This window comes from Lagopus muta, chromosome 1 (genome assembly GCF_023343835.1).
Source record: "Lagopus muta isolate bLagMut1 chromosome 1, bLagMut1 primary, whole genome shotgun sequence".
Classification (NCBI taxonomy): Eukaryota; Metazoa; Chordata; class Aves; order Galliformes; family Phasianidae; genus Lagopus; species Lagopus muta.
The window spans coordinates 25,817,696-25,829,953 of NC_064433.1; the positions used below are offsets into that span (position 1 = coordinate 25,817,696).

General features: G+C 39.2%; 1 protein-coding gene across 10 annotated transcripts in view; it reads right to left on the minus strand.

Annotated features, from left to right (window-relative positions):
- FOXP2 (forkhead box P2) overlaps nt 1–12,258 on the minus strand; it is a 408,488-nt gene that overhangs the window by 339,891 nt on the left and 56,339 nt on the right. For all 10 annotated transcript variants that reach the window (XM_048942671.1, XM_048942667.1, XM_048942680.1 and 7 more), the window contains exon 2: nt 2,542–2,688. The gene's annotated coding sequence lies outside the window, so the exon portion shown is untranslated. The remainder of the gene's footprint in view (nt 1–2,541; nt 2,689–12,258) is intronic.

Consider the following 12,258-nt stretch of genomic DNA (forward strand, 5'->3'; position numbering starts at 1 on the left):
ATATAATTTAACACATTTCAGAAAGCTCTCAACTTCTCTCGTCTTTTACCAGAAGTTCAGTAAAACCCTAAACTGAATAGCTAAATAAATCAGAACCAGAAGACAAAAAAATAAATACATTTCAAGATCACAAAATAAAATAGCAGACTCCTGTATGACTGCACTTAACTATAAATATTCCCAGAATCACAGGATAGCTAAGGTCAGAAGGGACCTCAGGAAATGGTTTAAATCCTTGCTCAAACAGAGTCAGTTAGAAAAGATTGCTTGTTATTGTATTCCACTGGGTTTTTAGTATCTCCAAGGATGGAGACTCCACAGTCTCATGGAAACTGCAGAGCCTCTATCGGCAACCCATTCCAGTATTTGACCTTTTTCAAGGCAAGGAAGTACCTTCTATGTTTAAATGGACTTTTATGCACATGGATTCAGTATATATCCATTTCCTTTCATCCTGTCATTGGGTACAAACAGAATGGAATAGTTAGTTGGAAGGAACCTTCAAGGATTGCTGAGTTCAACTGCCTGACTTCTCCAGGGCTAATCAAAAGACGAAGTACATTATTGAGAGCACAGTCTAAATCGCTCTTGAACATTAACAGACAAGAGGCATTAACCACATCACTAGGAAGCATTTTCCAGTGTTCCAGTGCCTTCACAATAAAGAAATTTTTCCTGATGTTCAATCTGACCCTTTTGGTGAAGTTCTGTGACATTCCAGTGCATCCTGCCATCAATTCCCAGAAGCAGAGCCCGGCACCTCACTCTGTGCTTCTCCTTCTCAGAAGCTGTAGATAGCAATGAGATCACCACTCATCCTCCTCTTCTTCCCATTGGATATTGCAAGTGTCCTCTGCCCCTCATCAGACATGCCTTCCAGCCCCATTTCCAGCTCTGTTCCTCTCCTCCACACACTTTCAAGTATCTTAACTTATAGTTATATAGTGGAGCCCACAATATAAAAAATATTTCTAGAGAACTACACATAATATTCAGTGTTGGTGAGGTTACAATAACTCTAAATATAGTGGAAGAATCACCTCTTTGACTGGCTGGCTATGCTGTGCTTAATACACCCCACAGTGTGGTCTGCCACTTGGCAGCCAGGCCATGCTGGTGGCTCATGTTGAGCATGCTGTCACCAGCAACCCCCAGATTCCTTCGCACTGATCTGCTCTCCAGCTGTCTGTCTCCCAGCCTGTGCCTCTCTGGCACTGCTCTGTCCCAGGTTCAGCACCTAGAATTTCCTTTGCTGAACTTCACGCCGCTGCTGGCTCTGTCTTCTTATTATGAGAATAACATGTTATATATTCTGCTGTTCAGGAGAACAGTGTCTAAATTAGTCCAGCTAGTAACCATACAGTATCACTCAGCCCATAGTTTATGCTTGGCACTATACAAAAATCAGGCTAGCATTTTGAAAATTCAGAAATTATGTGTGTATATATGGATTATATAGTGTCACACTTACAATATAAATTACTGTATGACATTTATTTACTTACTCGCCATTTGCAGTTTTGGAGATCTGAATTTTAAGTCATAAGGGATGTAAAAAATCCTGCATTGTCACAACAGGAAATACACAGCAAAACAGAAGTTCCTCATTTGAAAAGAAGTTTCAAATTTTTCACTCAAATCTCAAGTCTCATACGTCTCAAATTTTTCCACTCTTAAAAATGGCAGAGCATTAAAAACATCTACAAGGCCTGAGACTATAGCTCCCAAGCAATTTAAACTCAAAAACCAGAGCATCTGCCAAAAGAAGCTATCGTGTCCTCCCCCACACTTCTGGCTGCTAACTTCCATCCTCGTTTCCCTTTGTACCAGTCACAGCCCTTGGACAGCCATACATGAGAAGGCTGGGATAAATCCAGCTGAAAACAAAACCGTACAAAGAATTGGTTATTTTCAGCCAGCTCCACTTTCCAAATTTATTTGTCACATAGCCATGTAAACAGCTACACATGCTGAGGGTGCATGAGGGTACACATGCAATACGGGGAGGGGAAAAGAAGCTGGAAGTGCTTCTTACACAGCTGTAACAGGTTAAAGTGTTCACTGAATACTTTGGCTAAAGCTAAGCTGTCAACAGAGAGACACAAGATACTGAAGGACTCACACAACATCTTCTTGGCATTACTTTTAGGATGAGATGGGTTGGCCTCTGCAGATGCTTGATTCTCTACTGAGCGTTAGAAGATTCCAGGATGACTAACTGAGATGTTGCAGCTTCGTCCCCACATATCTAAATTAACTTAGATCTAGATGAGTTGAAAATGGTAGAAAGCCATAGTTTGGACTCTTTCAGCAATTCATTTTCCAATAACAATTTTCGTATGTGAAAAATAATTGTAGAATAGCTTACCATCACAAAAACATAGAAGGAGTATGTATTTGCTGAATGCTTTGCAAATTTAAACCATAATTTACATCCACAGGCAATAAATTTCAATGACATGGTTCTGTATTCCTCCTTAGTGAGCACATAACTCCCCAGTAGTAACAGTCACAACCACAGCTCCACTATAAATCACTTACATTTCTTTGGAGTCACTTAGTCACCTTGCTGGGTTGTAGGAAGGAATGGTCTTTTCCTCTTTGCTCAAACTGGTCTTCCTTCTGGAAGCGTCTTTCACGTCTATGGTTGTTAAGGACAAAAGGTCCTCAGCTTTCACTTGAAGTTATCTACGGGTTAAAAAAAAAAAAGAAAGGGGTATGGTAAGTACAAGCCTTCATGTTGATTTTATAATCAAGTATTACAATCACTTTTTTAAAACAAGCATCAATACATTTATGGGCCACGTTCTTTTATCCACGCACTGTACACCTTGAAAGAATCTCGTGTTTTACACCCTTCTTTATATCAAGCACCCTGGAGTAGCAGCCTACTCCATGCCTGGGATTTGTAATAACAGAATCACTTTAAAAGGCATGAGTCCACAAAATGAAAGATCATTTCTGATTCTCTTTTATGTTTTGCAACACCAAAATCTTGCATGCTTCAGTAGGGCTTATGCAGACTATCACAATCAGCTCAACACAGGTTTACTGGAAACCATTTTAGTTACCCATTACTAGCAAAAATTCAAATATGTATGTTCTGCTAAACAAAACATCTCTTTGTGTCTCAGAAAGTGTTTACAATAGCTCCACAAAAAGGTAACTCACCACTCTGCCAGAGCCAATACAGTGTATTAAACATTAGAAATTACTGAAAAAGGAAAAAGAACTAAGAAAAATACATTATTTTCCACTGTAACAAGCTCCATCTTGAAAAGCTTGCTCAGCTGCAGTGCCTCGAAGAGAACAGAGCAACAAAACAGAAGTAGTTAGAAAAGGTTCAAAGAAAACATACATCATCCACTGGTTAGAGAATATCTCGTATGAGGAACAATTCAGTATGCCACAACTAACCAGACCAGAAAATTCACAACTAAAGAGATTATACAAGAGAAGACAACAAAAGCCTTAACAAAACTGAGATACTGCACAGAGATCATTCATTCCTTGCCTCCTTTAGCATAGATTCAAAACAAAATGCAATAACTCCTCCACAAAGTAGGTAACAGACCTGTGGACTTCTCCCCAAGAATGCTGTTGATGCAAGGAGATTTCATAAATCAAAGGGGGGAGTGAACGCATCCCTAGAAGAGAAGCTTCACTGCTCCACAGCAAAATTCTGCTTGTGAAGGTTCTCAACACTTCTCTGTGTTTGTATCTACAACTTCATCCATGTGCACCCACCGTGTTCAACACATATAAATGCAGTTCATTAGCATCTACAGGCCCCACGTTTCATCTCAAAGCAAACATTAAAAATCATATACTTTGAATTCCATCAGCTCTTCTTTTTTTTTGCTTTTATCTCTAGGATACAGCAGTGTTTTTGCTTTATTTTGGGTAAGTGCAGATCAATTAAAATTCCTTCAGGGAAGTCTTCTGATCCAGCAGAAAGTGAATGACTGCCATCAGGAGCAAACACATTTTGCTGTCACAGAATAGCCTGTCACTTTTGAGAATAAACTCTCTTAATTAATTCTATCCATACCCATCAGATACACCAAAAGAAAATAGTTGTCTTGCTAGATACAGATCTTTCCACTTGTGAACTAAGTAACCCTATATGGAGACTCGTGCACTGGCATGTTGTATGAAGCAGCAGACTATACCAGCACAAAAACATAGTGAGACAAAAATAACTTCGTTCAGACCTCAGTGTGCAACCAAAGTTCTTTTTGAAAAATGCAGAAATTGATGCCCTAATGTTTCACACAAAAATTTATCTTCCTCAAAATCTGAGCACAGATCTATTTATTCATCTTCTTTCCAGACCTTACAATGAAGAATCTGAATTACTGCCGCTTTTTTTTTTTTTCCAGCTTGATATATCAAAGCATTACTTAGTATTCTATCTACACCCCCTCCTCATTTCCACACTCCGCAAAATAAGAGGCTGCCGTGATGCTCAGTTACACTTGTTTCTGCAGCTCAAATGGCTACAGAGAAGATGGAACAGAATTCACTGTACAGCATATTGATGACCAAAGACCTGTGGGACTACAACAGCAGTTTAGGTCACCTTTTTATTCTTCTACCCTTTGTCCAACTGCTCTGTCTGTTTAGAATGCAAAAACACAAAAGGATAGGACTGTACATCATCCAGCTCAAAAGGAATTCAAGTTCTGCTTGGAATCTTGCACAACACTGTAATATGAGGGCTGCTCCGAATGTAATGCCTCCTATTTTATTATGCAGGCCCATGATACCAGAGGTGGATATTGCTGGTATGGTTGAACCTTTTCACCAATATCCCATTATGTTCTGTTGCTGTGTAACAGACAGCAGCAGAAGGGCAGTCTGACAGAATGGTGTCTGACATGGAAGTGCATACGAAGCAAAGGTGTGTCATAAAAATTGCAACCACTGACATCCATCAGCTCTTTCTGAATCTTTCTGGAGACCAAGCAGTGGGTGTGAGCACCGTGAGGCAGTGGATGGTGCTGTTCAGCAAGGGTGACAGTGGGTCATCTCCACTAGTGCGGACTTTTATGAGTACAACATGCAGACTCTTGATTATCACTAACAAAATTGCACAGCTAATGGTGGTAGCAGTGTTGAAAAGGAGTATTTTATAGCTGAGAATTTGCTCTATCAAATAGTGTCATTGTGCACTTTGCATTTGTTGCAGTTTCAATGGAAATAAATAGGATGCATTATTTTTGGAGTGACCTATGTACTAACTAGATGTAAGAGCAAGCACCTCGGAACAAGAGCCAAGTGTCTTGGAATCAGTGTATGAGCAAAGATAAGCTTGTTACAGATTTCAAAAATTGATGTTAAAAAAAGTCAAATTCTGGAAGTATGGCTGGGTGCATTAAAGCAGGGAATACTACTGCAGGGAAAACCCTTTGAAAACATAATAATAACAATCCATAACTATTATAGCTATAACTGCAATGCTAGGGAAATAAAAGCATGGGGGATGTCTTCTAACACAGCTAACCTACTGATTGCCAGATAGAAGCAAAGATTCTCACTCTTCCACATGTGGTCTTGAGTTACAGTGAAAATGTTTACAACATCTTCCCATTGATGTGATCTCGGCTTCCTCATAGAAGTGCTCATAGCAGGGGGAAAGTTGATGCACAATTACTTCAATTGCAAGTGCTGGGAATCAACAGTTACCCAAAAATTGGGTAAAGAATGCTTTTCTTTCCCCAACCACTTGTTATATACTCCTTTGGAAGGTTACATGAGCACTCATGATTGGTTTAAAAATTAATTGCTTATATTCCCTAATTCTATTATACCCCTAAAAGAAATCTACTTGTTCCAAAGATATAGGAAGATATTTTTACACAAAGAATTTCTTTGCTTGTGCTTTGAATTTCTGAATAACCCAAGTAACCAAGTGACTCAAGTAACCCATAGGATTAAAGACACATACTGGTTAATTTGGGTATTACAAGCTAAACTTGAGCACAAACTCACATTATTTCTGTAGGCTGCATAAGGCATAAAGCAAAAGCTACATAGGGTAATGCGATCTTACTAACATTACTGCTACAGGACTAATTTGGCCATTGAAAAAGCAACAGTTGCATCACAAAGCCATCTCACAAAGTACTGGTAAAATCTCCACAGCAGATATTTTTACAGAATACATTGTAAAAAAAATGTCTTAGAGAAAAAATTATTTGAAGAATTATAAGCAATTTCTGAACTATTTAGAGGCTGTGTATTATTTGTAAGAAAAATCCAATGGCTCAGATCTCTGACTATATATGCTATAACATTCAGTTTTTGTACAAAAGCATTCTACAATTGTACTTTTAGTGACTAAAGCCCATTGGGTGAAAGTAAATAAAAGACTAATGCAGGATTTGGACTGACACCCTATCACATAAACAACCAAGCACTGCTTTAACACTGAATAATATTTACTCTATTATGTAATTGTGTAGTCAACCTAATGTACTATTTCAGACACGTGTCTTTACTACATTGTTTATCTAAAAGCCTTTACCCCGAAAACTTATCTCACAAGAACAATCACTGTTTTGCCAGCACGTTTTGGAGCCTCTGTAAAGAGCAATGTATTAAAATACAGCAGCAAAAGAAACAAACACATCTGTGGAAAGGCCCCTTTGCGTTAATCTATGATATAATTGTCCTAATCTGGAAACAGCATAAGGAGTAAACGAGATCAATCACAATGTGAAGAATTAAAGAAGCAACGTATCATACTGCAAACTTCCTTAAATATTGTGCTGTTAAACTGAAGGAAATTGCTTGGTTTTTCTGTAATTCAAGGAGATAAATATGCTGTGATGAAAACAGCAATACTTCAGAAATTCTCAGAGTTGGCATCACATCTTTTCTCTTATATAATGAAAAGATAAACATGAGAGAAATGACCTATCTACATGTAAAGTCACACAATACTAGAATCCATGCACCATTATCACTAAGACAACCAATAACATTTCCTGTACAAAATATGTGTTGATACACATACATTGCAGGACTCGAAAGCGCTAATTAAAATGTTGTAATTGTGTCCTGTCTTTAATTGTACACTTTTCCTCTTATGAATTCGGACAGACTTTAAAATAGAGAAATACTCCACATTTCTCTTGCTGATTTGCCTTAATACACATTGACCAGAAGCATACAACCTGAATCTGAATCACAAGATAATGGACTGGAAGGAAACCACAGGTAAGACCTGTGTCCAAATAACTCCTCACATGGCCAGCTATTTATCGTGCCAACGTAAACACTCTGTATGAAATAGATGATAACAGACAAAGGCTAAGTAGCTAGATCAGACCATGTGCCAACAAAGATATAACACTGGCTTTGGGACAATCAGATGAAATAGGGTGAAGGGTTGTTAAGCTGACATCTGGGCTTGAGGAGGTAAACAGATAGAAGCATCCTTCTGAAGGAGATCTTGTAGCAAATACAACTGGGAATATCTTTCTTCAGCAGTCCCCAGTGGGAAGCATGTCACCTACTTTCTCTGATTTTCCTCCCAGCTTTGCCTGCCCTTCTCACTTCAGCAGTGGGGTGCCATTCCACATAGGGATACATAGCAGGATCTACAGACACAAATGCCAAGTAGATAGCTGTGACTATAGAAATGAAACATCACACATGCTTTTCTAAGTTAGGGCTTTGCAGTCACTGCTGGCACTGACAGGAATATAGGTGAAATCTGGGTTTCAATTCTCAACCCACATCATTTCCAAATGTTTTTTATCCTGCTTATCTGAGAACATCACTTATTTACAAACAGTATTTCCGTGCTGCTGTGGTATTCTTAAACCAGGTGAATTGTACAAGTTTCTGCAGAGGAAAAACAGAAGAAACTCCATAAAACTTTAATTCAGCTTCTTTTCTAACCTTCCTCTTTTTCTTCATTCTTTTGCCCCCCGGTCTTCCTTGTGCCACAGTTTCTCTCCCCTCCTGCAGTACAGTATGTGCAGAGTATCCCTCTTGCTGGGAGCCAGAAGGGACAGCAGAACAAGAGGCAGCACTCAGTGACAGCCAGGATGCCTCCTTGTCACCAGAGGCAATGCCAGGACACAGGAAGGGCTCGGACTGGATGGAACAAGGGTCAGCGATGCTGAAAAGGTACAAGGGCATGAGGTTTGAAAAACAGACAATGACTGATAAATGCTGGGGATGGGCCAGGCAGCAGGAGCAGATATTTATCTGAGGAGAGGATGATTTGGATTGTAAACACAAAACAGGGGAGGCCTAATCCAAACAGCTGAGCAGCAGTGCGCCTGAACGAACTTGCTCTTGTGGGCCTGTAAGCAGGAAGATCTCCTTGTGTTATATTCAAATCCAAAATTTGCCTTCTGAGCTTTGGTAGACCAAAATGCAATTAATTGATAGTCCAGAATGTAATTAAACATTCAGACTGTGGAGTTTTCCTGGAAAATTCTATTTATTTTACTGTATTCGTTATATGGGTTGGTACATACCTCACAAAGTACTGTGAGTCACCTTTTTTTGATCAATCGCTATTTGCACAGCCCAGTTCATTTTATACATGCTGAACACGAGGTGGTTCTGGTGGAAAATGGCAAGATTTCCAGGCAGGACGCAGCTGCAGGACAACTTGAGCCAATCTAAACTGGCCGAAGCAACCCCAGCTTCCCTCACCTTCCTCTTCAGCTCCAGCTGAAGACTCCCACTCCTTCCTTGCGCTGACTTGGACATTTGCAAAGCTGCAAGGTGAGGCAGGTCAGGAAGCTAAATTATGTGAAAACAGTCCTGCAAAAAGAAGTGATCAATTTTGATCAACTACCTGCAGGTTCTAGATGGGGTATGGCCAGGCATGAAGGTGGGACCGCACAGCTGGGATGTGGGAGGCTTGCAATGCTCTGAGGCACACCCTGTGCCTCTCAGGGTATTTGCAATACTTCTTCTAGAAATGGACACAGCTAATTGGGTGCCTCAGCTCCCCATTTCCAGCACTGCTTACCTAGCTGCGACAATGCAAGTGTTCACGGAGCATGATCAGCCCCACCATGGAACTAGCTTAGATTAAAAATCTAGGTAAAAATAAATGTGGCAAAATAAATGCTGTTCTCCACCTGACAGGGTTTAACTTGCAGACCCGCAAGCAACCATGTGAGCAATTCCAGAGGTACAGAAATGAGTGAAAAGGAACCAAAGATGCTTTAAGCCCACAATACTATTGAAGAAGCATTTATTACACAATGACTTAACTAGCCTATGGACTCCACCAACCTAAAAAGTATCAAGAAGAGCTGCAGCCTCCCTAGCACTACCATCCCCTGCTATCTCCCCCCTCACTCCTCCACAGACTAAAAAGATGCACTGCAAACTGTGACGATCTGCACTGCAAGTAAGACAGAATCACAGTCCTCAGGGTATAGGTACAGGTGTGCACTCCATCATAGCAATCCCAGCTACGTAGGACACTAGCACTGAAATACAGAAGCCACTTTTTTTGGTTTACATGTCTTAGGGAACTGGGTCCCATGATGAGAGAGGACATATACACATACAAAGCTGGCATGCTTTTATGTTATTACTGCATCTCTACACAGATATGTACATACTTGAGATCAATTATCCTATTGTTAGTATTTGCATTATAAAATAACTACATCAGAGTAAAACGCTAGGTTCCTTAGCTTTAAAATTAAATGATTCCATAAACATTGAAAAGAGACTCTAAATTTTACTCCATATCTCTCTTTATTTTAATTATATTTTATTTGGACAATGCATTTATCATAGTTTTTTTTCCAGATGACATATCCCTGGTTTATCTAGTACAAAGCCTGAAACAGACACTCACATTGAGTATATCATTTATATATACTAAAACAATATACACACAAAAACAATTGCAGACCATAATTCTACTAAGTTATTGTCCATTTTTAATTGTGTTGTTTAATAGACGAAGAGTAATCATTGAACAAAACCTTAATTTCAGCTATCAGCTTATAAAAGAGCAATCAAGCATTCTATGACCGAATTCAAAGTTCAAGAAATTATTTTCCTTATTTAATAATTTTAGATTTTTCTATATGTTTATTCATTTTCCCCATAATTAAAAAAGAAAAAAAAAGAGAGAAGAAAAACACTTACAAAAAATAGACAGGGTAGAAATACCTTATCTGCATTTCTCTTGCAATTCTATTTGGACAACAGTATTTCCTAAACGTAGCCTATTCACTGTTGGATATGTAATTACCTTCAGTTCATAGTCTAGACATTAATGCTTTCGTAGTATTTAAGACTCCTTGTAACATGCTTGCTGCTTTAAGTAAGCAAGGCTAAATCTTGACCAGATAAATTAGCAAAGAATGCAATAAAAGCTGCAATAAAAGAACTTTATCCTCCAAACCTTCAAGTTGCTGCTAAATGAGATTTCTTTGAAATGCAGATCAGTTGAACTAGATTAGTGAATTTTAGCTCCTGTCAACATCATAACAAAATACAAATACAATTGTTCACTGGCCTTATCTCCATGCTTCCATCTGCTGCCTTGTTATTTACTTTCCTTGATTTACTATGCAGATCTAAATAAGACACATCAAGGAGGGCTTACAACACAATGGCTTCTTAAGCTTTACATCAAGGTATTTGAAACTGAAGCCCTGAAAGGGCTGCCATCAAAGACATATCTCTAATGAACTTCCATATCAGAGGAGGTTTGGTATTTAATACTGCTGTGAAAAGAAAAAGCTACAAATCAGAATGGCCTATGAAGGAAAACGTCTGCAAATCTTGATGAGATTAGCACCTAGCAGAATTAATATCCCAATAAAAATGATATCTAGTTCCTCAAAGAGTTAAACTTCCAACCTTTGCAAAAATAATGTGCGGTGTCAGAATGGGAAAACTCAGTTGACAAGGTTAAAAGGTCAGGGTGGCATTCTTTGTTTCCCCACAAACTGCTCAAAAAAAGAGTTTTTGCTTGTGGCGTAATTAAGATATTGTTGACAAACAAGCTTTGGAAAGAAATAATTAGCCGACACAACAGTGCTATTGTGGCGCTTTCTGCAACATTGCAATTTCACAGTATCTTCAAAAAATTAGCAACAACTTCATGGTGAAACAACATAATCTAAAATGACAGCATGCAACATTTGTTCATCAATTTTACTATTTCCCTTTCTTCCCCACAGCAATCCATGGCAGCGCAGGATAAAATCTTCTGTCAGTTTGCTTAAAGAAAAACAATCCTTAAGTGCCATTTCTGTTAGGTGCCACGACCCCATTCGCACAGCGCCGTAAATGAAATAAGAACTTTCCTGCTGACCATTTCAGTTCTATGCATTAAATTAAACACATATAAAATGAAAACACAAAGTTTACAAGTTTCCACAACCCATACGAAGCACTGCAGTAAACTAACAGCGTGTGGGTGTTTGATGGTACCTTTTACCAGGCACCAGAGTGTATAAACAAATGATGCCTTTCTTTCTTAAGAAAGCATTTCAATCATTTATGTTCCTCTCTAGCGAGGGAAGATCCCACAAGCATGTTCCATTCCGTGGATCAATCAGCTCCAAACCAAAGCAGACATGTTGTATGCTCCAGTGCCTGGGAATCATGCTGCAGGCTCACCAGATGATGAAAATTGAGGTATGCAGTGTATGGGAGCCCCACATGGCACCCGCTAGCTTCTGGGCATGTCAAACTTCACTACTACCCTACAGTCAATGACAGCAAACACCTTCCCTTCTCTTCTTGCCTCCAAACATGTGCTTGTCTTTCTACCCTCCTTCCAAATTACAGGCAGTCTTCCAGAAACAAAGCCCCCAAACAGAAGCAACCTCCCATGGCTATGCTACAGAAACCGCGCTGGTCTTTTTGCTAGATTTCATTTCATATGGGCTGCATTCCAGGCTTACTTATGGCCACAAGAGACCAGTACCTTTCCTTGTTTAATGAAACGACAAAACAACAGATTTGCATATGTAAAAGCAGGTGCTGTAACAGGTTTGACTACTCTTGACCTAAAGCATGTAAAAAAGATTTATCAGCAACAGCTGTCCCCGAGGTACCGGGGCTCTGACGGACAGTCAAAACTTTGCCATCTGCACCGCCGTGTGTTATAAATGACAATCTGAATTAAAAGCTGGTCAACAAATCTCGTATAACTAATTCCTCCCACATCCCCATCCATATGTTGAATCCCCAAGATACACAACACTTGGATTATCTATTATAAATACCGATCTTTAAATCTGAGTT